The sequence below is a fragment of the Eleginops maclovinus genome, chromosome 12 (genome assembly GCF_036324505.1).
Source record: "Eleginops maclovinus isolate JMC-PN-2008 ecotype Puerto Natales chromosome 12, JC_Emac_rtc_rv5, whole genome shotgun sequence".
Lineage (NCBI taxonomy): Eukaryota > Metazoa > Chordata > Actinopteri > Perciformes > Eleginopidae > Eleginops > Eleginops maclovinus.
The window spans coordinates 11602060-11622501 of record NC_086360.1 but is presented as its reverse complement, the minus strand read 5'-3'; the positions used below and the strand labels follow the sequence as shown (position 1 = coordinate 11622501).

Below are 20442 nucleotides of genomic sequence, written 5' to 3'. Positions count from 1 at the left end.
CACAAAACACAGCCCAACACAGGGAACAGTCTAAGGCCACACCAGGGAAAGCAGAGAGTCCATCGTTGGGGGGCGTATTCACACGTACCAGGCGACTTTAATCAGGTCCACGATTTTCTAAACAGGGAAACTCAACATGACAGCTGCAGTTGACGCTCTGAAGACTTCGTTCTGCTGTAACACATGACCCCTCTCCCAGTCGCACACATAAAAACAATTTTTCTCCAGGGCGAAGTCGTCTAGGGGTAACCTGTGGAGTCCTCTAATTGACTGCTGCGCTACACAGGAGATAAAAACAGTCCCTCTGTCCTCGTTTAAATGGAATAAAAAAAAACATGTGCATTCAAAAGCATTTGTCAGCGATGCAGGATATAGTCAGTATGTAAAGGGTAACTAGAGTGACAGCCTGAGGGCCCAGACAAAGCCGTATGAAGTACATGTCGACCTTCACACTATAATCTGTAAATGTGTAGTTTAATAGTTTATGCTTTGTAGGGGATAATAAAAAGGTTTTTGATATGGTTCTACTAAAGCTTAAAGTGCCTCAAGAATAATAGGCTATAGGTAACTCAATGCCTGTTGGTACATTTTCTCTGCATTTAATCCATCTTAACTATTATAGAGCAGGAGCACTCCTAATATTTAGAAAGCAATGTGTTTATATTCTGGGAAAAAGGCTTATGTGCTTTCTTGCTAAGAGTAAGAGGAGTAGATTACTGCCACTCATGTCTGTACATTTAAAAGGACAACTATTGCTAGCAGCTGGTTAGCCTAGCTTAGCTTGAAGGCTGGAAACTCAAATTTCCACAACATCTGGAGTGTTACCTACGAACATTTGAAAACATATCCAAAAGGCCTACTGCTAATGTAGATAACACAGCCTGGGAATATCTCACATATTGAGGGGTATATGACCTCTATGTCCTTGAATAACTAATCCTGCCAGACTTTATACGTATTGATTGTACATACAGCAAACATTCAGAGAACACCGTATGCGCCTGGATTCAGTTTCAGACTCATGTAGGTTTTCCAGCCAAACAGAGCTTTTATAAAATAGATTTCATGCCAATAGATTGGCCCTATGATCTTCAGTAGAGGTCCTCCCCACCTCAGTATACACGATCAAGCCGTGTGACTTGTGAGCATTCACACTGCTTTAATGAATGATTCATTGGGACCTTGAAGCTTCTAAGCATTCATGTCTTTTGAAAGCAAAACCACTAAAGACTTCAATACCTAAAAAAAAAAAAAGAGTTGCATAGAATGTTATGCAACCTTTGTGAAGGTTATGTTTTCATGCGATGCATCACATGATTATGTCGCTGTATTGCTGATCATTAGGATGCAGAACATGAACTGGAGATGAAACAGTCAAATGCTGGATTTAATGAAAAATTTACTTTTATTTAAAACTAAATAATTTAGGAGAGATGTTTGAGATGAGGTACAGCAACTCACTCAGAGGGACAAGTTATGTCTTGAATAGCTGTTAAGCATCGGGTGTTATCATTTAGACATGCACGTATTACACAGCAGCAAGTTTTACAACAGCATAAACGGAATTTCACTTTTTTTTATCTTTATTCATTTCCAATTTCTACACAACAAAATAGAGTTTGTTTAAAAGGACACATTGAATTAAATTACTGATAATGTGTCGGAGAGCCTTGCATTTATTTCTTAAATTGACAGCCCCCAACTCTACTGCAAGTTGCGCCTTCAATTTGAATGCTCAGCTGAGATGTTTGTAACAATGAATAGATAACCCTACAGTAACATACTGCTTCCCTGTTGAGCCCAGGTGAATCTTTTATAACGTTCTGCACAAAAGCGGACAGGACCGCTGTCCAGGGTGCTGAACCTGAGACCACCAGGGATGTGGGAGCTGTCCGAGGTGATTGCTTTTGATTTTATGAAGCTAGGAATATTTTAGTGCAGTTGCTTTAGATGAAAATGCCCAATTAATTTCCAATGGAGTTTTATTGACAGCTCATTCAGATTTTTTTTGTGATGTATTTAAACTGAAGTACCGTGGCTAGTATTTTGGAATTATCTCCTTCAACTCCAGAAAATTGGAGATTGGAATTTAAGAATTAAGATTTAAAATATTAAGTGGAAGTTGTTCTTACAACCATAATGCAAGTCTCTTTTAGAAAACGTAACTATTTTACTGTATTCAGATGGCATTTTCTATTATTGCTCATATCTTTGTGTTTGTATAATGGAAACTTTAGTATCGGGGGATTGCTGTTGCCCAGGAGTTAGACCAGGTCATCCACTAATGGATGCCTTTTCAATCCTCTGCTGCTTTTGTCCACATGTCTGAGTGTACTTTAGCAAGTGTACACTGACCCAAAATTGCTCCCCATGGGCAGGCCAGCGTCTTGGCATGGCAGTGGTGTGTGTGTGAGGCAAACTGGCAAGTTTTCCTCTGAGTTAGAAAAGCATAATACATTAAAAGCAATCTGCTACCATCTCATACTCAGCTGGAAATACATTTCTTTCCCATTTAAAAAGATACTCTAAATAAAATCACTTGAAAGTGACATGCTCTCTGGGGCTACATGTGCTTAAGGGATTATTTCTGGAAGACACATTTTGTGCCTGTGGGTGCCAGCAAAATATGACAAGCATAATGAGGGCACTGACACATAAACAACTATGTGGGGAAACAAGACTAAAATAGGTCTTTAAGTTGTCTGTGAATATTTCTTTAAGATGCCTATATGAGGACACATTTAAAGGGAAGTTGTTCAAACCATGTGGAGAACACTGACATTATTTTACAAACTGAAGAGAATGTGTACTACCCAGCTTCTTCACGGAGCACTTAACCTGTTACGGCAGTGTGGCCTGACTGACGAGAAACTTACTGGGACCACTCGCTGCTGTTCAGTGCTCATTAATCTGCCTCAGATGCCACTGCAGCACAGCCACAGCTGCTGCAAAACACTGTGTCACGATCTACAGTCTGCATTGACATACCGCTACACTTTCCACGCAATGGTTTCAAAGCCGCCCCCCCCCCATACTCCACTCAACAACTAGCGTTTCATCCGTAGGCACATGCTGAAAGGACGAGAGAACATACATGCAGCGTCAGATGATGACTCACAGCAGCATCAGTACTGGCACTAGTTAATTGTTACACCTGAAGCATACACAGCTTCAGTCCCTGCCTCCAAGGACACTGTCCTGCACTTGTCTTCTACCAGATGGCTTATAAAGTTAAGAGCTATGATTAAGACAAAATACAGACAAATGGTCAAGTAGGCCTGTAAATCAACTCCACTCACCTTCATGTCTCCTCACATCCACGGAGAGGGAGAAAGTGGTGGAGATGAATGAATGTCAAAGACAGAAATGACAGTATTGGGGATAGAAACAGATCAAGTGAAATAATCGCTTGAAAAAGAAGAATGGACCAGGATTAAAACTGAAGGGTGAGCATGTGATACGACGAGAAATTAAATTATGAGAGTGGGAGAGAACGGCTTATGGCGGGGAAGAGAGAAAGGAAGGAGGGAAATCAGCAGGTTGTAGTGGTGTTGCGGGAAAGAGAAGGAGGGAGAGACCGAACATGAGAGAGGAGAGAAATCCGCGCAGCCAGTTGAGTCTAGACTGCCTCTTAAAGGAAAGGATCCGCATTCACAGCACATGCCAGCCAATGACGAATGTGCAAGAGACATGTGTACCGCTGACTGGCTGTCCGTGAGCAGAGAGGAAGGACAGATGGAGAGGAGGCAGCCAATGACGGCGGAGGAGGATAACAAACGAGGGGGAGAAGAGAGGGAGAGGGGGTGAAGCTGTGTTGAAAAGCATGCCGATGGATCAAGGGCATTGGGAGCATTCCCTTGGTTACTCTGGTCAATATAATACGCACAACGAAAAACTGAGAGACATGATCAGAAAAAATGCAGCAGTGTGAGGTCTGGGTTACACAATCATCTATAATGCTCATTACTGCATATGATGAAATGAGTCGAGCCACTTTGGGTCTTGGTAACACCAGGACGCCTGTTACACAAACGCACACACACACACACACACACACACACACACACACACACACACACACACACACACACACACACACACACACACACACACACACACACACACACACACACACACACACACACACACACACACACACACACACACACACACACACACACACACACACACACACACACACACACACACACACACACACACACACACACACACACACACAACTGTGATTTGGCTGCAATCCACCCATCACTTTCTTTGCCTTTCTCTCTCTGCCACAATTGTCCCTTTCAAAAGCCATGCTGAACAGTATGTCTTTATGTGACTTGGTTTCAGCAGGCGGAGACCGCAGTGGCTCTTTGACACAATGAAGAGTGAGGACCACATTCACTGCAGACCCAGAGCAGAGTCACCCAGAGTCCACAACTCTTCAGCAGCTCCTCATCACTCACAGATAATGCTACAATAAGCATGGCAACAAAGATCCTACACACTGACTAAAGCATATCATAGAGAACACGTTTTTAGGGCACATATGTAGGTATCTGTAGCACCTACCAACCAACTGTAAATACAAATGTTGTATGAGAAATCAGTCTAATGATTCCCCTTTACCAGGTAGATAAGACAGGAGTAATACATGAGTAAAAGCTTCCTGACTTCTATATTTTATTAAACCATGATCGCAGCACAATACTCTAAACTATTGTAACGGTTATTGTATCTTCATAAATGTTTCTTAAACTGAAAAAAACCCTTCTCAAACAAAAACTACGCATCTCAGACATTCCTCAGGTCTTACGGGTTACTGCTTGAGCACCTAAAAATCTTTGTACTATTAAACCTTTTTTTTTTTTTTTTTAAATCACTCATTACTCACGCACACCTTTGAAGCTGAAGCCATGACTGGGCAGTTCAGGTCCTGTTCCCTTCGTTGTCACATACTGTGAGAGGACTAGAATAGGGCCGATAAATTCATTGGTCCAGTAACGCTCAGAGGTTTGATCTGGCTCTCTGCCTCTCACTCATTCTCTCCCTTTCTGTCCCCCAACTGGCCCTGCCTGCTAAAAAGCCCATGTGCGTCAGCTGCACCTGCTGCCTCTGACTCTGCGCTCACAGCAGGGAGGCGCTCTCTTCTAGAACCAAAACACACACATACACACTGGAAGACAGTGTTGGGACCAGTCAGCCTCCATGACCACGACGGGGATCGCTTAAGAATGACAACAACTGTGTGCATGACTGAGAAGAGCATGTAGCTTCAACACTCTCTTCAAAGACTTCTCTCTCACACACATTTCCATAAATCCTCTCTATTCGTTCTATTTTCTCTCCACCGCTATGGGTCTGCATTGCAGTGCTAATTCAGGTTGTCAAAGAGCAAGTGACTGTGCTAATCCTTCAGATTGCTTCTGACGGCCATTACAGTCTCACAGGCAATCCATCAAAAACTAATGTGGGACTGCAGCTAAATCATTGGTTTTTAAAACACTTTTTTGTCCTGATAGAGACGAGTTATAATCTTAGGATGACTTACTCTCATGGCACAATCAAAATCAACACTTTGTTTCAGGCGTTATGAATATTAATTTTCTCGTCATAGTCTGGGTTTGACAAAAACTCACTGCATGTGGCTTCAGTTTCAAATGTCATTGTGGGTGTCAAATGTGCTCCTAAACATGTATGTGTAGAAACACAGGACTAAATATATGCCTTCAGTAGAGGACTTATTTTGTAAACACACAGTTGATGATTAAATAGATTGATGAATAGCCTCACTGTTATTGGCCATCTCACCACCAGCAACAAAGATAAACAGCCACCAATAAATAACTCTGAGTTAACCATCTACATATTTTTAAACAGCCATCTTTCACAAGGCTGTTTATTTTTGAATTCTGTGTAGGTCTTTACAACTCAAGTCTTCTTCAGTGGATAAATGGCCAGTTACTTTCTTCAACCCAGAATCAAAGGCTGACCAAAAATCAGAGAAATGTTGGTCTCACACTCCTGAACTGAACACATGTCTGAGCCTTTAGCAACACTAAAGCCGGCCGTGTTACAACAGCAAACAATCAAGCCCCCCTCTGGCTTCCAGTGTTGAGTAAGTCTTATGTTTAAATACTCTTTTAAGGTCAGCTCTCTCTGGTTTCAGTGAAGACTGTGCACGGGTTTGACTCCCTCACCCTGAAATGGCAAAGTGACTCAAGCGACTCCTCCCTGATCGACTCCCTGTACAACTGCTTTAAACACTGACACTGAGCTGTGATTACACTGTGTGTTTACAACAGGTGCATAAAAATACACACATGACTGATTAAACAAAGTTCATGATTTTCAACACTAGTAAAATACATTTGAGTTTGATGTGATAATGTAGAAATGGTCTGCAGGATGTGCACACACGTCAACAAACGCAGACAAATATAATAACGCATAAAAACCACAAGGTTAAAATAGCAGCAACACAAAAGGGTGAAGGTCTCAAAATAAAGCTCTTCGGAACTATTAATCACCTCTGAGAATAACCCATGCTCACAACAGGGATCCTAATTGACCAATCAAATGTGCTTGAAAGATGAATACAGAGCCAACGGCCTTATTACCAACAGTTAGGGGGCTCGTTTTGTTGGCTAGCCTTCACATCATAGGACGGCCGACACAATTAGGCCTTGAGCATACCGACACGGGAGGCTTTTTGAGGTTGCAGTCCGCCTTTCTTGTCTTTCAACCATCTGCCTCCATGTTCCTGTGTGTAGGAGTCATCTTACCCTTGACCCTCTCTCTGTTTTCCTCACCCCCCCAGCCCTCCTACACTCAGCTTCAGCCGGACGGTTCCAGTTCTCTTCCACGAATCAGCGCAGGTGCCCAAAAGTGACACCTGCTCCCCTCACCCCAGTGTGTCCTCCTCTGTTTCCCCCTCCCGTTTCTTGTCATCTAAGGTGTGGAAGCGGGGAAATATTGACCTGGCTCGATACTTGCAAAGCACTGGTGGGACCTCCAACTTAACCCCCCCCCCCCTCAAATGCTGAGACTGGTAATCTAATGTTGGCATGCTCTGTGGTATTAAAATGTGTTACTGGAGCAAAGTGGGTGAGGGTATTAGTGAGTGTGGAAAACACAGCACAGAAAGGTCAAGAGATTCTGTGAGAAAGGAGAAGTGAAAACATGACTAATGATGCTGGAAGCTACGTCCACACTAATAGGTGAAGAATTGATCTTGTCTTTTTTCGTTTTGGTCTTTTATCTGCAGTTAGCTGCCGACTGACCAATTAAAACGTAACGCTTCACACTTGGAGATCTACAATTGGCTAGTCTTTTGTTCTTAGTGTGCTTGAAACCATTTGAAAAAATGGTCAGTGCTGAATATGTGAATATAATATTGAATCAAAGTAGATGTAATGTGTTTTTGATCATTTGTTATTACAAGGGCCCATATCGAAAGTGTTCCAAATGAATAACCATTATATCAAACTAGTGTTGTCAAAACCGCATTAATCATGAATAATACAGTTTTTAAGATACTAGTATTTATTTGTATTTTGGGGAGATACATTTTATTTTTAAAATTTGTGTTACGGTTTCCAGATTAATTACGACCATAAAAGTGTTAGCGTTGACTGCTCTATTAAAAACATTTCCAGGAGCTCAGCTGTGCATTATACTTTGTTCATTTTCTCGTCAAGTGTTTTATTTATTTTTGAAAGACAAATGGCTGACAGGTAACACGTATGTTACATGTTCTTGACCGTGTCGTGTGTCACGGTAGTAGCATTCTGTGAAATATTCTACATAGTGCTAGACTACTAAAGGTAGAACAGCAACTGATAAAAGGCTAAGGATTCAAACAAATGAACAAGGTTTGAATAGTTTTTGTGCTGGTTGGCATGTTTGTAATTCAGCCGGTAAGGACACCTTTGAATCATTTTTAAACAGTACATTTTGAAAATGCATGGGTGTCTCTATTAATATTTGAGTAACTACAGTATTTTGACCTTGGATGGTTGTCTCCCACGTGTGAGGACAGAACGGCAGAGGGAGAGGGGGAGACCCTGAGAGAGAAAGGGGGAGAGAGAACGCCGCTCCTAAGCTGGATCTAGTGGCCTGTGCCCTCTTGCTCTTAATCCTGGCTTCCAGCACATGACCCAGCTAACAGTATTATGGAGTGCTTTGATTAGACCTGCTGCTGTGCGCACGTAGTGGGAGACGGTGCGGCAGCGGGGGGGACACGGGTCCTTAGCTGGCCACCACTTTGCAGGAATGCCAGGCCTTTGTACAAACACATACCTATGAACACACACACACACACACACACACACACACACACACACACACACACACACACACACACACACACACACACACACACACACACACACACACACACACACACACACACACACACACACACACACACACACACACACACACACACACACACACACACACACACACACACACACACACACACACACACACACACACACACACACACACACACACAGCTGAGGGAAAAACACGAGGCTGGCTGGATTAGGCCTGCGAGTCAGTCAGTCAGTGGATTAGCCCGGCGCTGTTATTCTAGGTGAAAACGAAGAGTAATGCTGAAAAACGTGCTGCTAGCTGCGGCTGAGAGGCTGTAGAACGAGCTGAGAAAATGGCACTTAGAGCGATCACAACAGGGAAGGGAGTTTCACATGACGACTCCAGCATTAGGCCGTAATCGCATCAAGGGTTCTACCAAGGGAGACTTTATGAACTGAAGTAAGAAACAATATTAACCTGTTTTTTTTATTTATAATTGATAGAAAAACTAACCCACACTGATTTGGTATTAAAAGCCAACCTGAATTGTGTATGACATCTCATTCTTTCAAAATGAGCTGGCACGGAATTTGTGGACAGATTTTCTGATAATCTTATTTGTCTACTGGTTATATTAGCCCATATGCACACACCCCTCCCTCCTTCTCCCAACCTGGACTGTGTCCTAACTTTTAACTTATTAAATGGTCTACTTCACCATGGCACACATTCTCCTTGAGCACCTTACAATTTTTACATCATCCTTTCTTATGTTGCATGTGTATGTTGTGTGTGTTGTCTATAAGCTACTAGAGACCTTGAATTTCCCTCGGGATCAATAAAGTATCTATCTATCTATCTATCTATCTATCTATCTATCTTTATTGAATACTATATTAAAAGTTACATTTTTGCTCACTACAGTGAGGACATTGCTTGAGTTTGAGTTGTGCTGAAATGCATTTTGGCACCAGTATTGAAAGTTTGAACGATACATATTGTAGAATTTACAACAATTTACAACTTTAAATATCATGAAAAAGGGAGGCAAAAACATGTCACATTTGAAACCAATACTGTAAACTGTTGGGGAATTTAACACAGCCCGTCTTCACTGTAGGAGGTCAACTGTACGCTGTAATCTCTCTGAGGGAAGATGTACATGATGTACCACAGAAATGATAAACTAGTGACAACCTATGAAATTCAAATTCTCTCTGCCCAGATACTGAAAGTGGTCAGAGAATGAAGATTCAACATGAAGAAGTCTAACCCATCAAGATATTGTGGCAAAAGCCAGATCCAGTCTAGCTGAATCATTCCTAAACTACATAAACTTAGTTTTCAAAAGATTGATGAAGATAAACTGAACAGTCCGCAGGCAGGTTTCCTGACATTGAACAAATCTGTGTCCTACAGTCACAATCTTTTATGGAAATGTTGCCTGGCAGGAGAGTTAGATCCATGCGGCTACAACTGCTTTCCCTACTTGGTAAGCATGAATGAGTTAATCCTAAAATGACAAACTGTGTGACCAGTGTTATCTATCACATGTTTGCCAGTAGTGTAGCACACTTACAGCACATGCACACACACGCTCACAGATTGTACTTTTCGACTTAAAACAGGGCAGGTGCTCATGTTTTGCATTTGTGTGGCAAGTTTGCAAATCAGACTGATCTTATGATACTTGTTAAACTAAATGTTGTTGTCCTCCAACACTCAACAGAGGCAGCAATCAAAGTAGAGAAAGAGGAGACCTTGGATATTGTTTTTTCTTTAATTGCCTACATAACGCCACTAGCTCAGGCAATTAAGGAACATGTTTTGATACAGCTGTTGCAGTGACTAAGAAAGGAGAGATATTTTGGGGTAAAGCACAGTTTGAGGCTGTGTGTGGCATGTGCTATTTTCTTTGTGTCTGAGTGCTGTTGCAGCATGTTGGACGCTGAAGGAAACTCATTGTGACAAGTGGTCTGCCGTTGTTCCGGTGATGGAGGGTAAATGAGGAGGAGGAGGGTGGGTTTGTCTGGGTCACCTCTAATCCTTTTGGGATAAATCATTTCCTTTTCCACCTATTGCCTCAAATCAGAACAAATTCTTGCCCCACCAGGAGGGGGCACAGTTAAACTCAAAATGCCCTTGTGTTTTCACATTTACCACAACAATTTAAATGGTCGGAGTTTTCTAAATAGGCCATTTCATTTTTTTTTAAGTACAACGTTTGGCACAACAACAGGTTATTGCTGTTGCTTTTATAATTAACCTTAGAACCTTTACCCTTAAAAAGCTGCCTCTAAAGTAATCCACCACTTTAATATATTGTATATTTCCCCCCCGACATGACTTTGTAATGACCAACTTTTCGCCACTGTATGAAACACAGTTCCACTGCAGCAGACCGGACTGTAAGAGATCACTTTGTGTCTCCAGCGAGATGCTTCGCCTGCACTTCAAGTTTAATTTGCATATTCGCTGACACGCAAAACATGTTAATGAGGGGATATTCAGAGAGCCAACAGTCAGAGCTGCAGGAGAGCCAACAGTCAGAGCTGCAGCTCGTAGCAAAACAAATCAGGGAGTTCAGTCTTTTCCATAGACAGGCCAAATATTGTAATTGAGTATATTTATTTGTCATCTCTTCAGTAAACAACAAAATTGTCTTTGTCAGTTCTACGTGGTCAATTTTAAGTTAACCTGCCTAGTTTTCTAGAGCTACTTACCTATATCCATCTATAGCTGTAGTTTGACCAATTTAGCATATTTACTAAAAAGACTTGATCAATAATATTCAAATATAATATAAACAGTAGCTTTATTTTGGACTATATCTGACAAATTATAGTAATGAAGACACACTTTTGGTAATTTACATTTGACAAAGTGGGGGAAACTGGGAGATTCAGACAACTGCCAGCTACCTGCTAGCTTTTATACAAAAAGACAGACTACCCTGTAAAAACACACTCTTGAGACTTTAGGTTCATTCAACTTCTTAACATTTTCACATTTCAGTTTTTGAGACACTTGACCTCCTTCAAATTTCAATCTCAAAAATGTAATAAAACTTGTTCAGCTTAATACAAAACTAGAAGAACAACCCATCATATATTTTGCCAGCCTTAAACAGAAGAGTGTATGTGTAAAGATTATGTTGACAGGTTTGTTGAACACAGTTCAGACTAAAACTGGGTAAGCCTTCTCAGCAGTGCTGGGTGCTGGTGGCGGGGGTCCCTCACTGCCTGAGCAAAAATGTGTGAAACTTTATGAAGATGTCATCACGTGTTCAGTGCTGGGAACCCTGGAGAGTTTTAATGGTAATTAATCCTTGTCTCCCATAGTTTACAGGCCTGACATTACCCTAAAAAAGCATCTTGACTCAGGGAGAGGACCTGTTAATTCTGCATGCTCCACTTTCATAGTTCTCCCCAGGGTTTCTTGTAGTACAGATGTATTTTTGGTACCAGTGCATTTTCCAGGCACTATTCCAACATTGTGATCATTTCTCTGTTTGGACTAATATAGATCCAAAGACGGCCAATTATGCACTTTATCATTATTAAAGGGTGAGCAACGAGACAATTATTAGACTACTTAATATAATATACTCCACTCAGTTTGAATACCCTGATTATTGTCCCTTAAAATTAAAAAGGGAAATTGCCCTCTAATGCCTACTTAGGCTCTCTAACCTTGTTAAGGGTAATGCTATGATTCAGTGCAGCCATCATATAATATGTGATACAATATTACTCCCTGTACGGTAAGATGTTGAGAATGTGTGAAGTTACTTCTAGTCTGTCATCGAAGTGGGTCATGTCACTGATCAGCACACTGGGAAAAACCCAGTTTATCAATTCCAAAAGTTAAAATTCAAAGCATGCCAGTAAAGATTGTTAATTACAGTATGAAGTACAGTAGAGCTTAGGAGGGTAAGGGTTGTATTTCTGATTATTTGACTGACTCAAGTAACATGTCACTGAAACTATAGTAAACAATCCAAGTGTTGAGTTGACAGTCAATTATTAAGATTTTTCTAATTGGTTTGTTAACTAAGCCACCAAGCCAGAACTCAGAGAGCTCAATGAGATCACCTGACATCACTGAAATTGCTATGTCAGATATGTGCCACCACTTCATGTCACTCTTATCTCAAACTGAATGATTTACATTACATTCCTACCTGCCATTGTTCTACCTAGCATGTCCCCAAACACACAAAGTGGCTCTCTGTTTAGACACCACTGCACTGTTTCTGACTAACTGCCCCCAACGTCCAGCCTAGCTGCTTTCTGAGGTGTCACATATCCAGCACTCACTCTTGTTGCTAAAGGCAGTAGGGAGGAGGAATGATTTGGCTAGAAATAGCAGTGTCACATGAGTGTGTGCAGTGACCAGTAAGCCAGCTGCTCATCCTTACATGGAGCCCTGCCCAAGCCGTACAATCAAATGCAAACAGGCAGTAAGATTATCAACACAAAGCGTGGACGGGCTCGTACAGGTCGATGATTCATCTACGATACTTGTCCCGCCCCTCGCCACACTAGGAGAGCAGAGTCACAATGGACACGTGAACTCACACCTGTTCAAACATCTAAACATTTCTACAAACGCAAAAGAACATTCACAAGGACAAAAGAAACCCCTTTTCCCATGAGGGACAATTAAAACTACATGACTTATTTATGAGGTTATGCATGTACATTTAATAGTGAGATTATTAACACGCAATTAGTTTATTGTCACAATACAACAATAATAATAATAATAATTGTGTCCATCAAACTCCATGAAAGGGCACAATTTCACAGATAATTTTATTGAATATCAGAGTTAATATTCTTTAAACAATAAGGAGAAAAAAGAAACATGATTAAAACTATTGTCCTCAAAACTCCCACTTCCTAATAATTACAACATACAAAAGAACTTTCCTAAAAGAGTACCAGCTCTTTAGAAATGTGGAGTCGTCACCCACTCAATAACTACATGAGTGGGTGACATAACTTGACAGATATTCCAATGCCAAGAATAACCTTTTTCTCAGTATTTCCTATAGTGCTTATAGTTTTCTGAAAAATCCTCAAAACTGACCCAAGGCCTTGGAGGCAAAGTCCTGACTAATTTAAGTCAAGCAAGCCCTGGGTGCTTCTGAACGAATGTACTCGAGTGAGAAGAAAAGGAAAATAATGTTCATTCTACCTTCCATAACTAAAAAGCACAATGCCTCACAGTTCAGCAGTAAGCCTGTCATTAGCATAGTTAACACCAGGCCAGAACCCAAACAAGAGACGCTCTGTGTGACAGCGCTTTGATACAGACCCTGCCGCTTACAGAAGGCCACCAGAAACTCTACAACAGGGCTCTCATGGCCCCAGTGAAGAGGGCGAACACAGCCAAAAACACACAACAGTTCAGGGAAACCATGCAACTAGCATAAGCAGTCACTCGCTCGATGGGTAATAAATGGCTAATTGTTAACAGATATCTTCTTTCAAAATTAAAGTAGAGGTCTCTTGCTTCAAAAGTGGTAAAACTCCTTGGAAGCATATGGCTGCCAGCGCAGTGACATCACTGAGTCAATGCTAGCTGTTGTGTTGATATTTGAAAGCAAAAGTCAAAAACACACTCATGTCAGTAAAGATTTTGAGCATTATGAGATATTCGGGATCACTTTTTGGTCAAAGAAGAATGCAGGCCTACGTGACAGTGGTAATAGTAGGAAAGAGGAGCATTATTGGACGCTAGCATGAAATTCAGCATACATTCCCTGAAACCAGCATACATATACATGGTGTCAAAAACCACAAATATCTAAGTGAATAAACGCAGCCATAAGTATTTCATGCATTTAGGCAAATTGGATCTGGTTAAATACTTGGACAAAACTGAAGCTGTGGTTTTACAGTTGTCTTATTAACCAAGCTTTTATGGTACCCTGGCCCTGAAGCAATGCTGGTATGTAACTATTGAGACATTCAAGTAAAATATGGTGAAAAAATGCTAATCTTAAATTGTTTCAGCATCTTCATCACCAACAATTAGCAGCTTCTTTAATGCGATATACAGTTTCCTTTAACAACAACAAAAATCATTGCATGCCAACCTTTTCCTGCTAACTTCTGGCCGGTTCATGTTCTTAGTAAAATATGCAGACATGTTATCAACACATGATCAATGACATGCTTAACCAGTCTTTCCGAAAAAGCATGGATTAAGCAATACTCTAACAAGCGCGTACACACACACACACACACACACACACACACACACACACACACACACACACACACACACACACACACACACACACACACACACACACACACACACACACACACACACACACACACACACACACACACACACACACACACACACACACACACACACACACACACACACACACACACACACACACAGAGAAGATCCACACACTTGCTGTGCTATCATGTGATGTTGTCATGGCGAAGCATGGCTCAGACATAACAGTGTGATTGTGCTCTGAGGGCGAGTTGGGCCGTGATCAGAGACAGACTGTTCTCCGCCTGTGACACTGCCAGCCCGGTGCCAAGTGTCTTTCCACCCACAGAGAGATGGACACACCCACTGGCAGAAGGGCCGACCTGCACGGGGCCCGACCGCCATGGAAACCACTACCGACTGCATTTCCCATACATTGCTTTTCTCATGTCTCAGGTCGCTCCAAGGTTATGTCTGCTTAGAAAATCACTTTTAAATTCTGAATCCAACTTTACCTACTAAAAAGATACAATATAAAAGAAGAATAATCATCCATCAGTTTTGCTAGCAGTTTTCATGTTACAACAGTGATTTATGATGTGTCAATTACTTATTTATTATTCAGTTAATCATGTTTACAACACGTGTTGCTGTTTATAAACACAAACTACAACTGGCGATGATAGGGATGTCATTGATTTTGCAGGTATTAGATAATAAACTACATTCCTACAACGAGAGTAAAGGGACAGCAACATATATTTCACTCAAACCCTCAAATGTTTTGATAGTGGAGCTAGAACAGGAAAAGCATATGTAAACTGATTCAGATCTAACTAGCAGCGCTATCTTTTTAAGGATAAAATATAGCAGTCCCCTGACCAGCATTTGTACTAACAGGGACAGGCACTCAAGGTATTCAACTTAAGAGGCCAATCGAAGGGAGGCATGAGACCAAACACAAGTCTGCTAATGGAAAAGTCAGGGGATCATCAAAGTTATTAAGATTCATCCTTTGGGGATCATGCAAGTCTGTAGAAAATGTCATCTTAATCCATCCGATAATTGTTGAGATATTTCTGTCTGAACCTCAGCGGGGGACTGCCTGACACTGCCGTTCCTATGGCTATAGCCCACTCGCATGGCTTAAAATGTCAACAAAACAGAAAAAATCAGTTTGTCTGACAAACAGATCAAAGCTGGAGCTAGACTGATATATCAGATGATAAGTAAAAAGACATTGCAGTGCAAGCAGGGTGAATTAGAAACAGTCTCCATCTGACTCTTAAATAAGGACATCAGCACTGGCCTTAGAAACAGCCATTGGTGTCCCACTATGTCTGGATATTTATGTCAGATAACTGTAAAAAAGAAGAAAAAGAAAGAAAAGAAAGTAAGATGCTGCGAATCATCATACTTGAGAATCCAGAAACAGCAATCATTTTTGTGTGGGATTTCTTACCAACGATTTTCCTGATGATAAAAATATAGCTCCCGATGTGCAACTCACAAATCCCAATAGATCAATGTTATTCTACTGTTTGTCAAATAGAGAAAACAAAGCATATCAAACATCAGAGCAAAGCAGGCTGTGAAGTAATGCTGTGTGACCTGCACACTCATGGACGACATTCTTGTCACGGAGCAAGAGGCCTGAGGTGAATTTAACACTGATCTGGAACAAAAAGGTGGAGTCATGAATGGTATAACATTGTTAGAAACTGAAACAGTCAGTGCCCATTTACTCAGAAGGCATGGCACACCTCCCTAAAAACTGGTCTGACTCTGCTCTCGCAGGATCGTGTTGAACATGAAAACATTACACACTGCACACATACCTCCCTTCCTCCACTGACAACCAGCTTCAACTCAGAACTTCCAAAACACGAGCTTAAGCTTCCTGACTTATCTGCTGGTGAATATGCAGTGCTCTGTCGGTGTTATGAAGCATTTGGCTTTATGGTCGAGCATAAAAGAGAGTCTCTGTTGACGGTGTGGTCCAAGCTGTGGCTGCACCCTGTCGTCAAGGAACTGGCAATTTAGTGTGAATCACTCTGCCTCAATTGTTTTTTTTCCCCCAGAAGGATTACCCTCACAAAGAGCAGGTCAAAGTACAGTCAAAATATGACTTGAATCTGCCCCCAAGTTTTATGAGGACCAACCTTATTCAACAAGGTGGGAATACAAAAAATAAGACTTGGTCCAAACAAGGGCAACAATGGTATTATTATTGTTTTCCTCTTGGCCAAAGCAGACAGCCTCACTGCAGAGAGACTTTGTGCATTCACCACACAAGTTTAACCAGAAATGTGTCTTTAAAACAGATCAGACGGCTTCAAAATGCTAAACAGCAGCATAAAATGGTATGCTAAAACGTTCAACAAATCCCTTTTTAATAGAACTACAAATAGTGTATATACTATAAACATAAGTAAAGAGTTGAAGCATCTGTTAATACATTTTGAGTGCCATGCATTATTACTTTGTGATGGATAGGTTGGTAGGTTTTTTTTAGGAATGAGAGCGGCAGGTGTCATGGTCCCTATCATAGGAGCAGAACCCCAGCCTGTATACCAGTTTGTTCACATCAAGCACATAAAAAGGTGTGTGAAAACAGGAAAGTATTCATCAGCCTATCTTATCATGACAGAGTTTGTATCTTTCTTATAATCTTTATGGCTAGACAAGACACAGCAATCAGCGTTCCTGTTGTTTATGAGGCCCTGCCGTGAGAAAGCACTGATGTTACATTTTCTCAGCAAAGATTTTATGAGAGAAAACAACTAAAAGAAAAACATGCGAGGACGGAGTGGCAGACCCCAGCATTACTTTACCTCACTCTCTCTTATCGTAATATGCCCATTAATCATTAACTCACAAACTCCATTCTGCCTGACTTCCTCTACCTACATAGGCCATAAGATAAGTATGATTAATTTTGGGGTATGTCAAATACAACCAAAATGATATGAACATAGTTCTTGTTTAAATAAAAGGGAGTGGACAGAATAACAAGGTCAGGTGACAACATGGTGCAAGCCGCAAAATAAATACAGTTGTAGTCGTGCTCAAACATGTAGTTGTACTGATGTACACATTAGATGTACTTTTACTTTAGCGGGGCATTTGTATTGTATTCCACTTTATACCTCTACTTCTTTTAGAGTTTATTGGTGTACTTTTCCCTCAAACATCTAAAACAGTTAAATCCTGCAAACATTAATGCAGTATAACAATACCCAAAGTGCACTTTTTTTTAAGCATGGAATACAGTTTCATTTCATATTTGCATTACAAATGCATTCCTCTTTAATGCATGCATGTTATATTGTATTTTATGTTATATGTACTATTTGTTGTCTTGGATGGGTCATTAAAAGGAAAGCATATAACTGGATTGTGCTTGTCAAAGTAAAGTGAGAAGGAAACATCTAGAATCTTAATTTTAAGTGGATTTTCATGATCCAGTTACATTTTCAGTACAACCTTTTTAACAATTTAGTAATGATCTTATTGCGCACATACTGTCTCTATGTTGACAGTGGTATTCTTTCAGTGTTTTGTGTTTTTTCTTGTTTAAAAATAGTTTTCTATCATGGTGAAGAAAAACAAATTGGTTCCCCACCAGTTGCAGGAACACACTGTACTCTCTGTCCCAATAATTTTCTTGCTTACCAGGCCATAATCATATCTTTAGGTGCAAATCAGGTTTGTTCCCATGTGCGTTTTGTCTGGCTGGCTGCCTACAGAAACAATAAGAACATCCACGGTTACATATCCAACCAAGCAAACAAGCAACGTGACAATAAAAGCTCGAAACTCAGTGAAGTGATCCGAGGCACTTCTGAAATGTTTGGCATAGGCTAGTCCTAACTCCTTGATTATTTTTGGCTAATGGGGCGGTAGTGGCAGTCCACATTGCGCATGCCCAGTTGTCGACGCGCCTTATCGTCAAACAGTGCTTCTTGGTTGCACGGAAAGCTCAACAGAGTGAAATAAACTTGCGTGATTAACAGCGATGTGATTAGATGCTGGCTGAAAGCCTAGCTCTGGGCAAAGTGCTCGTTTTTCTACAGTTTCGGCACTGGCTCAGACCAGTGTAGACCACATGAGAGTATATCTGTATTGTTGCTATTGTGATACTCTATCGGATGTGGAGTCACACACGTGTAACAGCTCCATTCACTCGCTTAGTCGCGTGCGAACAGTGGCAACAATATCACGAGCACAACAACACACAATGTAAATAGAAATGCAACATTTACAACGCTGCCAGTTAAAGCTACATGATTACAATTGTTCAGAATGCGTGGCTATGAGTGGCATCCTATTTAAATACACAGGCATTTTCCTATTTTACGCTGTGTTCTCACTTACCAGGCCCGTTCCTCCTCCTTTAAATGCAGCCCCTCACCACAAAGAAATGCGCGAAGAAAGTGGCGAAACAGGCTAGAAACCCCGTCGAAGGGGAAAGACACATGGGCAGCGTTTTTTTCTGCCAGACAAAATGTACTTACCAACGAAATAGGACACCGCAACGGGGGAAATGTGCCGTCCCTCTTCGCCTCCACGCCTCTATCTCTGACTGTATTTTCCCAGAACCGCGTTCTCCGTGGGTAGCGTCGAAAATGTCACAGATTCCAGCAGTGGAGCCGTCCCCCCGGAATGGTTGCCCTCGGCTCGGACGAGTCATGCGACCATGTTGCCCTGAATGTCGCCTGCTGCTCTCATCCAGCCGTTTAGGTATTGAGCCGTCGTCTCAACAGTGCTCTGGATGACAGCTATGGGATGAAGGAGGGGAGAGAGAGGCAGAGAGAGGGAGTGTGTGTGTGTGTGTGTGTGTGTGTGTGTGTGTGTGTGTGTGTGTGTGTGTGTGTGTGTGTGTGTGTGTGTGTGTGTGTGTGTGTGTGTGTGTGTGTGTGTTTTGTGGTCAATCTGTTGAGGGCAGGGTGACACCATGTAGGGGAGAGAGGAAAATACACTTAATACCATTAATGTGTTTTGGTATTTAACGCATGTTTAGGGCAAAGTGTGGGAATTGTAAATAAATAACCTTGCTGTTAAAGAAAAGTAAATTCTACTTCAATGTATTAATGTATACATGGTTTAAGAAGATATGCTTGAATGCAGGTTTGTATTTATTATAATAACTATCACATTTCATTTAATCTAATTTACAAATATAAGAATATATCTTACATTTTCCCCAAACACACATGACAACCAGAAAACATAGTACAGTAACAGTGTACCTTCACATCTTGTAAAAAGCAAACACATTGAGCAGTTCCCTCCTCATTTTTTAAATTTATTTATTTTTGTGGTTGAGACGTGCCTAGTGGAGGAATCCGTCTCGTCTCAGTAAGTGTTTGTTGTGGAAAAAATCGGTTATTTCGACTCGATATTCCACTGATCTTGCCTTTGATCTTTGCCTCAGAGGTGAATGTGGTTTTCGTGTGAACATTGGGATCATTGTGATCACTGGGTCGATGGGAATGTTTAATCTGTCAAAAACATTGCCGGCTATTATTGCTGTGGCCACGTGCGTATAGCGCGTGTTACGTAACCAGCCCAGCCAGTCAACAAGAGTGGGTGGGAGCGAGAAGGGTTGGGTCCTTTGAAGGGTGATTAAACCAGACATGAGTGTGTGGTATCAATGTACAAAGTAGAGATTAATTAAAAAAACATAAATAATAATTAAGAAAGCACACAATAAGCTTGAATTGTTTCCCCTAAAGTTTAAATGAAAAAAATAAGATTTTTTGAAAAAGGTATAGCTATGTATAGGAAAACGGTTTGTGGTCTGATAAATCAATCCCCTTTTTCAGTTGTGTAAGACATGATTTGCTCCTTTCAGCCAGTGTTTGGGTGGAACAA

The 20442-nt window shown here is 41.2% G+C and overlaps 1 protein-coding gene across 8 annotated transcripts in view; it reads right to left on the bottom strand.

Moving 5' to 3' along the window:
* The window catches only part of slc20a2 (solute carrier family 20 member 2), a 40676-nt gene extending 21307 nt beyond the window's left edge, over positions 1-19369 (bottom strand). Inside the window, exons 1-2 of one of the 8 annotated variants that reach the window (XM_063896602.1) lie at positions 18943-19024; positions 18241-18308 (exon numbers count right to left, since the gene is read on the bottom strand). The gene's annotated coding sequence lies outside the window, so the exon portion shown is untranslated. The other 7 variants (XM_063896606.1, XM_063896597.1, XM_063896601.1 and 4 more) reach the window with 7 other exon arrangements.
* Between the last annotated feature and the right edge of the window lie 1073 nt (positions 19370-20442).